At 70.7% G+C, this 5,000-nt stretch overlaps 1 non-coding gene across 1 annotated transcript; it reads right to left on the bottom strand.

Annotated features, from left to right (window-relative positions):
* Window positions 1-1,554: 1,554 nt before the first annotated feature.
* On the bottom strand, window positions 1,555-1,673 carry LOC135978462 (5S ribosomal RNA). The gene has a single exon (XR_010595881.1). It is a non-coding gene; the product is annotated as a 5S ribosomal RNA (ribosomal RNA).
* Between the last annotated feature and the right edge of the window lie 3,327 nt (window positions 1,674-5,000).

Raw genomic sequence — 5,000 nt, 5'->3', positions numbered from 1 at the left:
TCCCCAGGGCGGTCCGGGGGTGGGGTGGGGTGGGGGGCCTCACAGTCGTCCCTCGGAGAGCCGGGTCGGCGGCAGTGGTGGGTTTACGTCCAGCCTCCGGAGGGTGCGCGTCCTCGGAGGCGATGCAGGCGCCGCAGAGAGGCAGCCTCCGAGGCAGGGAGCGGAGCACCGAGGCTGGGGAGAGGGGAGCAGGAGCCGGGGGCTGGGGGTGGGGGTGGGGGGCGTTCAGGACAACCGGTCAAGCCCCGGGAAGCAGCTGTCAAATGTTCCAAGTCCCCACTCGGCCACCAGGTCCACCCCAGTCTAGCAATGGGGTTGACCTGGCTGACGGCCGGTTAGTATCAAGGTAAACTCACCGTCGTCCACAGGAGGGCAGCTCTCAGGCCGGCCGGCTGCGGCTGACTCTGGGGCGGCGCCCGGTCCCGGCAGCGAGGGGCGGGGGGCGCGGAGCGAGACGGGGCTAACCGGGGGGGGGGGGGCGCCTCCTGCGACTTTGGGGGCCGCGGGTCGTCAGTGGCGTGCAGGCCGGGCCTCTCCCGGGGGATTCGGGGGGGCGGTCCTGCGGGCCGGGCGCAGGGGGCTCGGGCGAGCCCGGGCCGGTCCGCCCCGGGGCCGGGGTCTCCGCCTGCGGCTCAGGGGGGCGCGGGTCGTCGGGGGAGGAAGCCCGGGGGAGCTGCACACCGGCCCGCCAGGCCAGGCCTGGCCTGGATGGCCGCGGGGGGATTCGGGGCGGTCCCGCGGGCCGGGGGCCGGGCGCAGGGGAGGCGGGGGGTCCGAGCGAGTCCGTCCCGGGCCCGGGGCCTCCCCCTGCGGCTTTGGGGTCCGTGGGTCCCCGCTGGCGGAAGCCACTGGGAGCTGGACACCCGCCGTCCGTCCCGCCTGGCCAGGCCTGGCCTGGGTGGCCGCGGGGGGATTCGGGGCGGTCCCGCGGGCCGGCGGCCGGGCGCAGGGGAGGCGGGGGGTCCGAGCGAGTCGGTCCCGGGCCTGGGGTCTCCCCCTGCGGCTTTGGGGTCCGTGGGTCCCCGCTGGAGGAAGCCGCTGGGCGCTGGACACCCGCCGTCCGTCCCGCCTGGCCAGGCCTGGCCTGGGTGGCCGCGGGGGGATTCGGGGCGGTCCCGCGGGCCGGCGGCCGGGCGCAGGGGGTCCGAGCGAGTCCGTCCCAGGCCCGGGGCCTCCCCCTGCGGCTTTGGGGTCCGTGGGTCCCCGCTGGAGGAAGCCGCTGGGCGCTGGACACCCGCCGTCCGTCCCGCCTGGCCAGGCCTGGCCTGGGTGGCCGCGGGGGGGGATTCGGGGCGGACCTGCGGGCCGGCGGCCGGGAGGGTCCGGGCCAGTCCGCCCCATGCCCGGCGTCTCCCCCAGCGGCTTCGGTGGCCCCGGGGGGGGTCCTCCGCGGAGGAAGCCGGGTGGGTGGGGAGCCGGACCCCAGGCGCCCAGACCCGTGACCTGCGGCCGCGACCTCCGACTCGGCAGGAGCGACGAGGGGCTTTCCGGCCCGTCCCCCCCTCTCCTTCCCCCCCAGAAAAGGAGAGAGAGCTGACTCGGACCGGGAAAAGCTGCCTACGGCACCTGGGATTCCCAGGCGGTCACCCATCCAAGTACTAGCCAGGCCCGGGACGGTTTACCTTCCGAGATCGGACGGGATCGGGGGCGTTCGGTCCGGTATGGCCGTAGGCACCCGGCCCCGCGCCTCCTCGCCCGCTTTCCCCTGCCGACGCCCGGGCCTGCCGCACGGTGAGCCCCGGTCGGACTGCCCCCCCCCCTGCGGCAGGGCCCCCGTCTCTCGCGGGCCCGGTCCTTTTTTCCTTTTCGAGCTCCGGGGCCCGGGCTGGCCGCCAGAGCCCCTCCGCCCGCCCTCCCCGGCGTCGGGGAAAATACTGTCCCGGACTTCCAGTGCGCCCGATCCTGTCAGCCGGGGGGTGGGGAGGGGCAGTCCCTCGCTGCGGCCGGGGAGGGTGAGCCCAGGGCGGCTTGCCTGCCGTGCGAGGCCCCTCTCGGCCACCAGGTCAACCCCGAGTCGAAAGGGCTGAAAAATTTTCAGAGTCCCCTCCCGGGCACCAGGTCAACCCGTGGAATCGGACGGGTTCACCTGCTGGCCGGTTCGCTTCCCGGCCACCAGGTCAACCCCTAGGTTGCCGACCGGCCTACCCAGTGGCCGGTTTGCTTTCCGGCCACCAGGTCAACCCCTAGGGGTTTTAACGGGGGCACGCCCGGTGGCCTCTTTCCCGTCCGGTCACCAGGTCAACCCGGATCTCCCTCCTTCCCTGGGCGTCCCCTCCTCGGAGGCGTCAGGTTCCATTTCCCCCCCCCCCCAGACTTCCAGGGGCCCGATCCAGTCGGCCGGGAGGCAGTCCCTCGCTGCGGCCGGGGAGGGTGAGCCCAGGGCGGCCTGGTCCATGTCTCTAGTGGGCCCGATCCTTTTTTTTTTTTTCGAGCTCCGGGGCCAGGCCCGCCCGGGCAGCCCTCCTCGGAGGCGTGGGGCGATTCCCCCCCCCCCCCCAGACTTCCAGGGGCCCGATCCTGTCGGCCGGGAGGCAGTCCCTCGCTGCGGCCGGGGAGGGTCAGCCCAGGGCGGCTTGCCTGCCGTGCGAGTCCCCTCTCGGCCACCAGGTCAACCGCGAGTCGAAAGGGCTGAAAAATTTTCAGAGTCCCCTCCCGGGCACCAGGTCAACCCGTGGAATCGAACGGGTTCACCTGCTGGCCGGTTCGCTTCCCGGCCACCAGGTCAACCCGTGGAATCGGACGGGTTCACCGGCTGGCCGGTTCGCTTTCCGGCCACCAGGTCAACCCCTAGGTTTTAAGGGGGGGACGCCCGGTGGCCTCTTTCCCGTCCGGTCACCAGGTCAACCCGGATCTCCCTCCTTCCCTGGGCGCCCCCTCCTCGGAGGCGTCAGGTTCCATTCTTTTTTCCAGACTTCCAGGGGCCCGATCCAGTCGGCCGGGTGGCAGTCCCTCGCTGCGGCCGGGGAGGGTGAGCCCAGGGCGGCTTGCCTGCCGTGCGAGTCCCCTCTCGGCCACCAGGTCAACCCCGAGTCGAAAGGGCTGAAAAATTTTCAGAGTCCCCTCCCGGGCACCAGGTCAACCCGTGGAATCGAACGGGTTCACCTGCTGGCCGGTTCGCTTCCCGGCCACCAGGTCAACCCGTGGAATCGGACGGGTTCACCGGCTGGCCGGTTCGCTTTCCGGCCACCAGGTCAACCCCTAGGTTTTAAGGGGGGGGGGACGCCCGGTGGCCTCTTTCCCGTCCGGTCAGCAGGTCAACCCGGATCTCCCTCCTTCCCTGGGTGCCCCCTCCTCGGAGGCGTCAGGTTCCATTCTTTTTTCCAGACTTCCAGGGGCCCGATCCAGTCGGCCGGGTGGCAGTCCCTCGCTGCGGCCGGGGAGGGTGAGCCCAGGGCGGCTTGCCTGCCGTGCGAGTCCCCTCTCGGCCACCAGGTCAACCCCGAGTCGAAAGGGCTGAAAAATTTTCAGAGTCCCCTCCCGGGCACCAGGTCAACCCGTGGAATCGAACGGGTTCACCTGCTGGCCGGTTCGCTTCCCGGGCACCAGGTCAACCCGTGGAATCGAACGGGTTCACCTGCTGGCCGGTTCGCTTCCCGGGCACCAGGTCAACCCGTGGAATCGAACGGGTTCACCTGCTGGCCGGTTCGCTTCCCGGGCACCAGGTCAACCCGTGGAATCGAACGGGTTCACCTGCTGGCCGGTTCGCTTTCCGGCCACCAGGTCAACCCCTAGGTTTTAAGGGGGGGGGGACGCCCGGTGGCCTCTTTCCCGTCCGGTCAGCAGGTCAACCCGGATCTCCCTCCTTCCCTGGGCGCCCCCTCCTCGGAGGCGTCAGGTTCCATTCTTTTTTCCAGACTTCCAGGGGCCCGATCCAGTCGACCGGGAGGCAGTCCCTCGCTGCGGCCGGGGAGGGTGAGCCCAGGGCGGCTTGCCTGCCGTGCGAGTCCCCTCTCGGCCACCAGGTCAACCCCGAGTCGAAAGGGCTGAAAAATTTTCAGAGTCCCCTCCCGGGCACCAGGTCAACCCGTGGAATCGAACGGGTTCACCTGCTGGCCGGTTCGCTTCCCGGGCACCAGGTCAACCCGTGGAATCGAACGGGTTCACCTGCTGGCCGGTTCGCTTCCCGGGCACCAGGTCAACCCGTGGAATCGAACGGGTTCACCTGCTGGCCGGTTCGCTTTCCGGCCACCAGGTCAACCCCTAGGTTTTAAGGGGGGGGACGCCCGGTGGCCTCTTTCCCGTCCGGTCAGCAGGTCAACCCGGATCTCCCTCCTTCCCTGGGCGCCCCCTCCTCGGAGGCGTCAGGTTCCATTCTTTTTTCCAGACTTCCAGGGGCCCGATCCAGTCGGCCGGGTGGCAGTCCCTCGCTGCGGCCGGGGAGGGTGAGCCCAGGGCGGCTTGCCTGCCGTGCGAGTCCCCTCTCGGCCACCAGGTCAACCCCGAGTCGAAAGGGCTGAAAAATTTTCAGAGTCCCCTCCCGGGCACCAGGTCAACCCGTGGAATCGAACGGGTTCACCTGCTGGCCGGTTCGCTTCCCGGGCACCAGGTCAACCCGTGGAATCGAACGGGTTCACCTGCTGGCCGGTTCGCTTCCCGGGCACCAGGTCAACCCGTGGAATCGAACGGGTTCACCTGCTGGCCGGTTCGCTTCCCGGGCACCAGGTCAACCCGTGGAATCGAAAGGGTTCACCTGCTGGCCGGTTCGCTTTCCGGCCACCAGGTCAACCCCTAGGTTTTAAGGGGGGGGACGCCCGGTGGCCTCTTTCCCGTCCGGTCAGCAGGTCAACCCGGATCTCCCTCCTTCCCTGGGCGCCCCCTCCTCGGAGGCGTCAGGTTCCATTCTTCTTTTTCCAGACTTCCAGGGGCCCGATCCAGTCGACCGGGAGGCAGTCCCTCGCTGCGGCCGGGGAAGGTGAGCCCAGGGCGGCCTGGTCCATGTCTCTAGTGGGCCCGATCCTTTTTTTTTTTCCGAGCTCCGGGGCCAGGCCCGCCCGGGCAGC

The sequence above is a fragment of the Chrysemys picta genome, unplaced genomic scaffold (assembly GCF_011386835.1).
Source record: "Chrysemys picta bellii isolate R12L10 unplaced genomic scaffold, ASM1138683v2 scaf268, whole genome shotgun sequence".
Taxonomy (NCBI): Eukaryota; Metazoa; Chordata; order Testudines; family Emydidae; genus Chrysemys; species Chrysemys picta.
The sequence above is the reverse complement of the archived record's forward strand: the minus strand, read 5'-3'. Positions and strand labels throughout refer to the sequence as shown.